Source organism: Elephantulus edwardii, unplaced genomic scaffold (assembly GCF_000299155.1).
Source record: "Elephantulus edwardii isolate Elephantulus edwardi_28Jun2011 unplaced genomic scaffold, EleEdw1.0 scaffold00107, whole genome shotgun sequence".
NCBI lineage: Eukaryota > Metazoa > Chordata > Mammalia > Macroscelidea > Macroscelididae > Elephantulus > Elephantulus edwardii.
In genome coordinates, this window is record NW_006399857.1 from 4960156 (window position 1) to 4972733 (window position 12578).

The following is a 12578-nucleotide window of genomic DNA, read 5'->3' on the forward strand; positions in this document are numbered from 1 at the left end:
GAAGGAAGAATTTCAAGCTGCTTTGAAGGAAATAGCAAAAAATAAGACCCCAGGAATAGATGGTATACCAATTGACATATTTCAGCTAACCAATGCTATACCAGATGTGCTCAATCTATATACTGAGAAAATTATTAGAGAACCTGGAATCTACGAAGAGAAATGTGGCATCAGGATCAGAGCGAAGTTCATCAATAACCATGTTATGCAAATGACACACCCTTACTTTCTGAAAGTGAGGTGAACTTGATGCACTTATTGCAAAAGATCAAAGAATACAGGCTTATTTATGGATTGTATCTCAATACCAAGGAAATAATGATTTTTTACCGCTGTACTGATAGGCAATAACATCATGATAGATGGAGAAGAGACTGAAATTGTTGACAACTTCATCTTACTTGGATTTCACCATTAACACCTTTAGTACCAGCTGTCAGGAAATAAGGAGACATATTGCACTGGGATAGTCTGCAGTTATCGACTTCTCCAAATTATTGAGGAGTAATGAAATCAGTTCAAAGATTAAGCTGAAGCTTAAGGTGTGTCAGACACAGGCCATGGTCTTTCTGATCACTTGTATGCATCTCAGAGCTGGACAAAGAATATGCATGGAAGAAGAAGAATCTATGTCTTTGAACTACGGTGTTGGAGAAGAATCTTGAATACCCCATGTACTCTCAAAAGAACAAACAAATACATTTTGGAGAAGGTAGAAGCAAAGATAATGAGGCTCTGCCTTACATACTATGGACATGTTTCTAGGAGAGGCTATTCCTTAGTGAGGGACAGAATGCTCAGAAAGGTAGGTGGTTGGCAAAGAAGAGGAAGACCTTTGACCAAGTGAATTAACAGAGAGATTGCCACAATTGGCTCTAATATATCAGGAGTTTGAGAATGGCACCAGATAGGACAGAGTTCAGAACTGTTGTTCATAGGATTGCTATGGGTTGTACTTTGTCTATTCAATGGCACCTACCAACAACAACAACAACACTTATTTTGTGGGAAAATGATGGGTAATCTGCTCCCATGTCATAACTTCCATTGAGAATACATAATAGAATCACCTATGAGTAAGTTCATATTCAATGTTGTTTGTGCCATCGAGTTGTTTGACACTCATAGCGACCTTGTATGATAACGCTGAATTCAACCTTATCCTGAGCCAGTCTCACTAACTTCGACACCTTATCCAAATTACTCCAGTTACTGTGCGAATCCATTTTATCCAGGGATTCCCTCTCCTGCACTGTCTCTTCACCTTTCCAAGCATGGTATCATTCTCCAAGGACTAGTCCTTACTGGCCACATGCCCAAAGTATAAGATACTGAGCTTCAAAATCCTTGACTCTAAGGAGAAATTTTATTTCACCTTCTGTAAGACAGAACTGTTTGTTCTCCTGGTGGATTGTGGTACGTTCAAGACCTTTTTTCAGCACGCTATCTCAAAGGCACAATTGTGTCATACTTATTAATTGTCCAGCTCTCTAATACAAAGCACGTAATTATGAAGATCAAGGCATAGATCAGGCATGCCTTAGTCTCTAGACTAACATCATTGCTTTTTAATACTTTGGAAAGGTCCCTGAAAGCAGACTTCCCTAATGCAATTTGTTTTTTGATTTCCTGACTGCTGGTGTCAAGAGTGTGGATTGTGAAAATGAGCAAGCTGAAACTAATAACAATCTCAATATCTTCTTCATTGATTATGGTGCAGCCAATTGGTCTAATTGAGAGAAACTGTTTTCTTGATGTTGAGCTTCAACCAAGATAGAAGACAAAATGTCATGTCCTCCTCAGTTTACCAAGTAAGGTTGTGTCATCTGCTTAAAACAGATTGTTTATGAGTCTTCCTTCAATCCTGATGCCACACTCCTCCTCACAATTCCAAGCCTCCTAAATGATCTGTTCTTCACACAGATTTAAAAAGGTATGGGGACAGTACACCTCCCTGACACACTCCTTTCCCAATTTTGAACCATGCAATGTTTCCTGACTCTGTTCAGAAGACTGCTTCCTGGTCCAAATATAGGTTTTGCAAGAGAATAATCAAGTGTTCTGGGGTTCCCATTCTTCTCAAGGTTAGCCACAAGTTTTAGGGGAAAATTTATTTATGAATATGCACACAATATTACGTTTTCCTGGGTGCTTTCTTAGCTACCTATTTTTTAAACTCTCACTGATTATAATAAAATAAGACATTACAGTTTGTTGTATTCTGTTGATAACATGCTATTTTGTTAAAAACACGTTGTTAGAAATAGAAAATTGAGTGTGTAAAGCTAAAAGCACAACTTCGTCTGCTGAATGTTAAGAGAAGATTATAAGTTTACTATGTTATGTTTGACTAAAAGGTATTATATTTACTGTGTTGTGTGAAATGAGATAAGCATATAGTGTCATGTTTAATATTGTTAGTAATACTGAATAAAATTTAGCTTTAGAATGCTAGTAGCTATTAAATATGTTAGAATTATATTTTATTTTTTTAAAATATAGAATGAAGTTTGTGAAACTAAAGTTTAGAATGTTAGAAATGGTTAAGAAAGTATGTTTTAGTGCCAAGAGTATGGTGCTAGTGATATAGAGTGAATCTTAGAAAACTAAATGTTTGGAATGTAAGAAGGTAGTAAGCAGGTGTGTCAGATAAGATTCAGTCAAGAAGAAAATTTTTGGAACCCTCAGCCTGAGTTATATTGGATCCAGAGACTAAATGCTAAACAAAAAAACAAAACAACAACAACAAAAAAAAAGCTATATCTGCCCCAAAATATCAATGTGTTAATCAGAGATGGTGAGAATTAATTCTAAAAGTCCAATGTGTTAATCTTGAAAGGAATAGCATCAATTTGATTGGTTGTACTTATAGCATACCTTGTGGAACAGCAAGGGACTAATCTAAAAATGAAACAATCCAATTTTTATTTGAGCCCTTCTGAGAGGGACCTTGCAGGATGTACCATCAAGTTGGAATCTACCCATAGCTGTCCCTGTTGTTGTTTGTTGTTAAGTGCCATGACTCATAGGGACTCTATAGAGGAGAGTCCTCACGCTTGGGTGCCTTTCATCCTCTCTCCAGGTTCACAGGGTTTCCGGAGGCAAGCTATTACTGAAGTGGATGCCACTCCTCCTTCCAAGCTTGTTTTAATCTGGGAGCTCCACCCCACTCTCTGTCTAAATTGGGGCACCAACCATTAATGCATTTGACACATCAGTGTCACAGTGTTCAGCCTCACAGCAACCACAAGTGACCACTGTACGGCAACTTGTACACCAGGGCCATAGGACCTAGAGGAATGTCTGAACAAAAACAATGAAAGACTGCCTGAGGACCCTACAGTGTCTTAGCAGCCCAGCACGCCCAATTGCTGGGAAACTCCCTGCCCCAAACCCCCATTCATCTGGCTAGTCTGCTCTGCCAACCCCCTTGTGGGCCCCAAAGAACCACCACACGTGCTCAGTGTCCTCAAACCTACTGCGCCTCCATAGCTGTCCCTAGGTAGGTTTTTAATGGCAGTTAATCTAACAGGCCGTGATTTCCCAACTTTCTTCACTAAAGTAGCTGATGAGGTGAACCAATTGCCTTCAGTATTAAAGCACAGCTTCTTGCCAACAGGCTCCTCGAGTTCCTAGAAACATCTTAGTTCTGATTAGTGATGAATGAAGTATATGGCAGTTGCCCCACCCCCACCACCACCAAGCTTGCTCACTTCCTAAGAAACCTGATAACATCTAAGCTGGTTATATCAAAGACCAGACCAGATAATGGATCCTGATAAGGGTCTGAGCCTGATCAAAATAGCCCAAAGCTAACTTAATTAACAAGCCAAATTCCAAGAAATACCACCTTAGTCTTCTCCATTTCGATCCTGTCTGCCTGCTGTGTGGCTGGGTCACTTGACATCCCTCTCAGACACAATAAAGGCATGTTAGTTTCTCCGGACCAGTTTCTTTATTTCTCTCCCTTGTGCCCTCACATTCTTTTATATCTAACAGGTGAAACTGACTTTCAGAAATCTGAACCAAAGTCCCTCCCTGTACAAAATAATGGCATAAAATCTGACCTGGTGGCAGAAACCAGAGGCATTGGAAGACTAACAGACCACCTCACTTGTACAATAATATTTCTCTGCTCTCTAGCACCTCTGCCAGATTTCTAAATAAATAGTCAGTTCTGATAAGTGTATGCTTGTTTGACTAGTGACTATTATTTATTACTAGGCCTAATTGTTTGGATATTAATGTTTGTTAAAATTTGAATTCTCTTTGATGTCTTACCTTTAAGATTGATTCTGTGTGAAATTTAAATGGGCTTTGGACCCAATGGCTCCCAACAAAATAAGTGACTTGAATAGATTGATACTTTTCACCAGTATTTTCTTTTTCAGTTTTAACTTGCACAATACATATTTTCAATCATATAAATAATCTCTCAAGAGTTGGACAATGACTAAGGAGGATAGATAGAAGGAGAATTGATGCCTTTGAGCTGTGGTGCTGGAGAAGAGTATTGAGGGTACCACGGACTGCTAGGGAAAGAAACAGATTCATCCTGGAAAAGGTTAAACCAGGCGGCTCCTTGGAGGCAAGGATTCTCAGGCTCTGTCTAACATACTTTGGACATGTTGTAAGGAGAGATGGACTGGTTCTTGGAGAGGGACATCATGCTTGGTAGGGTGGAGGGACAGTGCAGGAGGGGAAGGTGCTCTATGAAGTGGATTGATTGAGTGACTGGGATAATCAGGATGGAAGTGCCAGAGACAGTGATTGGCACAGGACAGAGCAGAATTTAGGGCTGTTGTACATAGGGTTGTTATGAGTCAAAAAATCTCTCAACTTCTACATATTTGAAAAATAAATTTATTTTGTAGTTATAAACTCAGTTCTCTATAAACTTCCATTAAAATCTCAATTAAAATTAAAACCCTAAGATTAGAACTATAGAGGAAGTAGAGAGAAATTTTAGAGTTGTAGATTATTGCATTAGAATATAGCTTTGAATGTCCCATCTAAAACAACATGAATATCATCACTTGTCTGTCTATATTGTGTTTAAAACTATGTTCATTTAAATGCAATGCATTCTTTACTTAAGGGATAGAAATTTGCCTGGAATGTCTCTCTTTATTTTTCAAGGAAAGAAAAAAAAATAACCCACAACAAAACACCGAAACCAAAAAACTCTTGAGCATTATTTCAATATTATTTCACTTTTAAAAATTAAATACTTAATTTTCTTTGGTAGAAAAACAAACAAACAACTCCATCAAAGGTTAAAGATTTCTATTGGTATCTTTCTTCATTTCACTACTGTGTTGTTACCAGGTTAGGCTTATGGATTTCCGATATTCAAATAAATGGCTTTTCAGACAATTATTTTAGCAACTGTTATATTATGTCATGTACCAGGATTGCTCAGCCTGGAAACTGAGGTTGGATGTTTTAACGGATTCACCTTTCAAACTAACATTCATATATATATATATGTATGTATATATATATTTTTTTCTTCCATGAATAGGCTTTGAAAAATGAAAACATTTCTGAAACTCTGAGAATTCCTATGTTATGAGGTTTTAATGTGTTTTGTTATCAATTGGAAGATTAGAGATTTGAGTAAATCCAGAGGTTTCTCAGAATTAAAAGTGTGGTACTCTACTTCTGAAAACCTATGGAATGCATTTTCACTTTCAATATGATTAAGATGTGACTTTGTGAGAAATTATTTGCTTGTTTATTCAAAATATTCAGATTTCCCTTACTCAAAAAAGACCTTTTAAATTATTGGTTGTTATTATTTAACTAATCATTTCAACCTGCCATAAGGAATGAAGAACACTCATCAATAACCTATGTTATACAGATCAACAATCTTGTTTGCTAAAAGTGAGGAAGAGTTAAATGTACTTGCTGATGGAGACCAAACACTACAGCCTTCATTCAATATCTCAAAGTCATAAAAAGCCAAAAAATCTCATCACTGTTGAACACGTTTGTTTTACTTCTGGGTGCTTGAGCCATATAGTTTTGGGTTTTGTATGATGTGAGATGTATGAGTCTTGAATAAGTTTTCTGCAGATTGTTTTTCAATTTTCCCAGCACTATTTTTTAAAGAGGTTGTTATTTCCCACCTTAATTGATTTTGTGTCCTTCTCAAAATATCTGTTGGCCATACATAGATGGATTGATTTTTGAGTTCTCAAATCTATTTTACTGATCTATCTATCTGCCATTGTACCAAGAGCTTGCTGTCTTTATGTTGGTGGCTGTATAACAGGCATTCAGGTCAGAGATGTGATGCTACCTTTTTTCCCATTTCACTAGTGCTTTGCTTATTTGTGGTCTCTTTTCTTTCAAGATGAAGTTATAAATTGTCTTTTCTACTACTTTGAAGAGTGATGTCAGTATCTGTACTGAGATTGTGTTGAATTTACAAATTGCTTTTGGTCGAATTATCATTCTCACATCATTGAGTTTTTTATATCCATGAGCATGGTAGGTCACTTTTTGTTTCTTTTCCTTTTTCTTGATCATTGTACATTTTCTACCTACCCACCTCCCACTCCTCCAGCCCACCCTGCAATGTCTTTTTGTTCCTTATGGTAGTGTGTTGTTATTTTTAATTCATTGATGTACATTTTCTTACCCATATCCCCTCCTCCCCTTGTCCACCCAGAATGACTTTTTGTTTCATATAAAAGTGTTTTTACTTTTTTTGTTATATATGATTTTGTTTCTCTAGTTAAATTTGTTCCTAAGTATTTCATCTTGTGGTTAGGACTTATAATTGCTATTTTTCTTATTCTTTTTTCTATGTTCTCTTTGATATTATTACTATCACATGCAAGCAAAATTCTGCTGAAAATTATCAAAAAGCAACTGGAACAACACATCAACAAAGAACTACCAGCTGTACAGGCTGGGTTTAGAGGAGACTGAAGTATTAGAGATTTTATTGCTAATATTGGATGGATCTTGGCTGAAAGTGAAGAGATTTACAGGAATATCTTTTCTGTGATTCAATGACTGCATCCTTAAATATGAATTGAAGCTCAAAATCAAGAAAACAAAGATTCTCACCACTGGACTGATTGGCAGCATCATGACATATGACGAAGAGATTGAGATTCTTAACAGCTTTAGTTTGCTTGGCTCCACAGTGTTGATTTCCAGCAGCCAGGAAATCAAAAGACAAATTGCATTAGGAAATTCTGTTTTCAGGGATCTCTCAAAAGAACTGAAGATCAACAATGTCAGTTTGGAAACTAAGGTGTGCCTGATCTAGGCCTTAGTCTTTGCAATTACTTGATATGTATGTATCACAAAACTGGACAACGTCTAGGGATGTTAGAGAGAGAATTGATGCCTTAGAGCTGTGGTGCTGGAGAAGAGTATTGAATATACCATGGACTGCCAGGAAAACAAACAAGTTAGTTCTAGAGAGGATAAAACCAGACTTCTCCTTTGAGGCAAGGGTTCTGAGGCTTTATTTGACATACTTTGGGCATGTTAAAAGGAGGAAACCAGTCCTTGGAGAGGGACATCATGCTTGGAAGGGTGGAGGGACAGCACAAGAGAAGACCCACAATGAGATGGATTGATTCAGTGACCAGGGTAATTATGAGGGTAGGTTTGTTAGATTCTTCCAATTTCCCTCACCACCCGCCCCATCAAATTGCACATCTCCACAATTAATACTCCTTTCCCCTGCACATTCTCATTCCTCTGCTTTTTATTTCAGTTATTTTGTTTGAAGTCCTCATTTCATTTCTTGTTTGGTTGTTTTATTTCCTTTATTTTAATTTGTTAAGCTTGCAAGTGGTGTGTTGATTTTTTGACCTGGTTACTGATAGTATAAATTATTTTTCTGTTATGTATTCCATTTCTTTCTTCTCTAAGTTTTATAATAGCTATTGAGTTTATTTGCTAGTTCGGTTTTTTTTTTTATATATTCTGAAAATTCTGGATTAAATAGTTACATAGTCAACTTTCATTCTTTTTTTCTTTTTGATGTGTTTTCTTATTGCTTTTAATTGACTTCTAAATATTTATTTGCTTATATTCTGGACAATGACTAGGGAGGATAGAAGGAGAATTGATGCCTTTGAGCTGTGGTGCTGGAGAAGAGTATTGAATGTAGCATGGACTGCCAAGACAACAAACAGATTCATCCTAGAGAGGGTTAAACCAGGCTGCTACTTGGAGGCGAGGATTCTGGGGCTTCGCCTGACATACTTTGGACATGTTGCAAGGAGAGAAAGGTCTTTAGAGAAGGACATCATGCTGGGTAGAGTAGAGGGACAGTGCAGGAGGGGAAGACCCTCTATGAGTTGGATTGATTCAGTGACTGGGGTAATCGGGATGGGTGTGTCAGAGGCAATGAGGTTGGCACGGGATAGAGCACGGTTTAGGGCTGTTGTACACAGGGTCGCTATGAGTCGCAAACGACTCGACGGCACATAACAACAACAACAACAACATATTCTAGAGGTTTTGTAAGTTGTATTTTCATTAACATTTATTTCAAGAAAGTTTTCATTTCTTTTTTTTTTTTTCGCCTATTACCAATGTTTGTTCAAGCAGTGTGCTGTTTAGCTTCTGTGTGCGTGGATTTTTGTCCATTTTTCTTCTTGTTAATTTATAATTGCATAGTACTGTGATCTGAGACCATGCTTTGTAGCATTTTTACAGTTTTGGGGTTGGTTTGTGTCTTTTGTTTCATCTTAATCGTAGTCTTAACTGCTGCTCTTTAATCAATTTTATTATACTTGCTCTTTTCATATAAATACTCTTCAATTAAAACATAATATTGTCTCCAACATGCAGTATATATGTTAAATCTTCTAAAGCAAGTTTTAGAAGCAATTTATACAATTTCATATTTCTAGTCTGTCTATATTTAAGTAACTTTATCATTCTATTTCTATTTTTTCCTAAGAGTTAAACTTCTCAAGGACAGTGGTCATATTAGGTAAGGTTTTGTATTCATCTAATGATTGACATTAAGTATATAAACATTGTTTTGCCTGAACCTATTTTAATTAAACATTTCATATCCAGAGGTGCATATTACAATCTTAAGTATAGATTTTCATAAATACACATTCAATGTCCTCAGGCTAAAGCTACAGTTTGAAAATGAATTTAAGCACTTCTGCTCCTTTAAAAAAAATAATAACCCATATACATGCTATTTTGAAAGGTGTCCTAATATTCAGAATATTTATATAAAAAATTCAGGAAGCAAGAGTTTTATGTCTTATTTTGGGGAATTTTTCTCTTAATTAGATAATTAAATCATGTTAAATAGTGCATATCAATAATAAAAAAATATAGATGAAAAAATTAAGGAAAACAAAGCTTTAACTACATCGATACACATGTAAAATTTTAATAAAATAACAAAACTATTCATACTATTTTTATTCAGCATTGCCTATTTTGTTAAAAATTATTCCTTTTATTTGTAGAAGTAAGTTTTAAAATATGTATTTATATTAGTGGCTAGATAGCACTTGGAAACTCTGATGACTTAGTAGTAAAGAATTGTTCTGCCAATACGAAGGTATGTGATGTAAATACACTAGCTGCTCTGTGAGAGAACGATGGGCAACTGTATCTTGTTTTATTGTTGCTAGTTGCTGCACATTGGACTATAACTCATAATGATCTTACGGAAACTGGTTGAAATCTTGCCTTACCCTGCTTCATCTTTATAATCTCCCTAATAATGAAAAAAAACAGATGAGTAATGGGATGTCATCAGAGATATTATCCAAGAAGAGAGTAAAAGGTCATTACAAGAGCAGGAGAGAAAGAAAAGACCAAAATGGATTTAAAAAAAGACTCTGAAAGTTGCACTAGAATAGCAAGGAATTATAAGAAGGAAAAGAAATGCAGAAATATAAAGATGAATCTAAGATTTCAAAGAATAGTGAAGATAAAATATTATCATGAAATGTGCAAAAAACTGTAGTCAGACAGTAAGAGAGAATAAGTACTTCAGTATATCTCAAGCTAAAAGAACTGAGAAACAGATTCCTTAGAAATTAGTGCATAAATCTGTATAATAATGATATTTATTGTTGTTGTTGTTATATGTTGTCAAGTTGGCTGCAACCCATAGTGACCCTATGTACAGCAACTCTGAACCCTGCCCTGTCCTGAGCCAGTCACACTAAGTCCAACACACTAACACACCTTAGGCTCTAGACTGATATCATTGCTTTTCACACTGTGGAGAGGTCCCTGACAGCAGAATTTTCCCAATGCAATTTGCCTTTTGAGATACAAAAGCCCTATACCAACCCCCACTGCCACAGTTACTATATCAATCCATTCATCCCTGGTCTTCCTCTCCTGCTTTTTCCCTCTACACTTTGGATCAGCTTCTCCTGGCCACATGCCCAAAGTATACGAGACAGAGCTTCAAAATTCTAGCTTCCGAGTATAAACCTGGCATAACCCTCTCCAAGACAGACCTATTTGTTTTCTTGGTGGTCCATGATATGTTTAAGACTCTACTCCAGCAACATAACTCGAAGGCATCAGTTCTTCTTCTGGCATCTTTAATCACTGTCCAGCTCTCTAAAGCATAACAAGTAATTGCAAAGACCATGGCCTGGATTAGGGACACTGTAGTCTCTATACTGACATCACTGCTTTTTAGCACTCTGTAGGGATACCTGACAGCAGGCTTTTCCCAATGCAATTCATCTTTTTTTTTTTTTAATTTTATTATTGTTGTGTAAGTGTACCATCAAATCAGATCTGACTGGTACAGGAGGAGATTGGCCCTCCTTCCCTTGCAGAGCATCTGGTGGATTTGAACCGTGCGCCTCTGGGATTGTAGTTGCAGCTCCTTGCCACTAGGCCACCAGAGCTCCCCTGCAATTCATCTTTTGATTTTCTAATTGCTCATGTTAAGAGTGTTGATTGTGGAGATACAAAGGCCCCTATACAAAGAAAACTACAGAGGATTTCTGCAGGATACAATAAAAGACCTAAAGAAATGAGAAAATGTGCTCTGTTTGTGGATAGAAAGATTCAATATCATAAAAAACACAATCCTACCAAAAGCAAGCTACATGTTCAACACAATCCCAATACAGATACTAAATTCATTTTCCAAAGAGATTGAAAGGGAAATTGTCAAGTTTATTTGGAAAGGTAAAAGACTCCAAATAAGCAAAACACTTGTGAGGAAAAAAATGTGATGGGGGTCATAGCACTTCCTGACATCAAAGTCTACTACACAACAGTTGCAGTCAAAACAGCATGGTACAATGACAGGCACATTGAACAATGGGACACCATTGAGAACCCACAAATAGACCCATATATCTATGGTGAACTGATATTTGACAAGGAAAGCAAAGCTATCAAATGGGGAAATGACAGCCTCTTCAACAAACGGTGCTGGAAAAATGGGACTTCCACCTGCAGAAAGCTGAAAAAGGATCCACATCTCACACCATTTACAAAAATCAACTCAAGGTAGATCAGAGATATGGGAGTAAAGCCTAAAACCATAAACTTCATGAGAGAAAAAACTGGGATCAAGCTTAGAAAGCCTTGTCTGTGGTTTAAAGAGATTGCCAAATACAGCCAGAAATGCACAATCTGAAGAGAATAAAATAATGAATGGGACTTTCTAAAGATTAAACTCCTCTGCACATCAAAACTTTTTCTCAACAGGGTGAAAATAAAACTCACTGATTGGGAACTAGCATTTGGTAACACCATCTAAGACAAAAGTGTCGTAAGGAAATATTACAGAATACTCCTAGGACTCCACAAGAAAAAGATTGATAATCCAGTTACAAAATGGGCAAAAGACATTGAAATAATTTTCATAGAGAAAGATATTTTAATTGTAAACAGACACATGAAAAAATACTGGCAATAAGAGAGATACAAATCAAAAACACAATGAGATACCATCTCACTTCAGTAACAGTGGCAAAGTTTAACAGAAAAGTAAGTAATAAATGTTGGAGAGGATGTAGCGAGATAGAAACTCTTAGACATTGTTGGTGGGATTGTAAAACGGTACAACCATTCTGTAAGGCAGTTTTACACTTCCTCAAAAAACGGAATATATAAATTCCGTATGACCCAAGTATTACACTGCTTGGAATATATCTTGAGAAAATTAGAACTGAGGCACAGATGGAGACTTATATTCCAATGTTTGTAACAGTGTTATTCACTAATGCAAGAACATGGAAATAGACCAAATGTCTAACCACATTGAATGGATTGAGAAATTATGATACATTCATACAATAGAATACTACGCAACACACAGAAGCAATAATTTTGTTGATTATTACCTAATTTGAGAGGAACTGAAGATCATTATGCTGAGTGAACTAGCTCAGTACCATAAGGAAAAATATTGTATAAAACCATTATTGTAGAATGAGTATGAGGATCTAAGGGGGAAGGAATAGGAGCAGAAAGATGAGGATACGCAGGGGATGGAGGGAATGAACCATGGGGTTTTACAATTTGATGTGTGGGGTGGTGAGGGAAATTGGAAGAATTTGGCCTGAAAAACTATGTATTCCTAT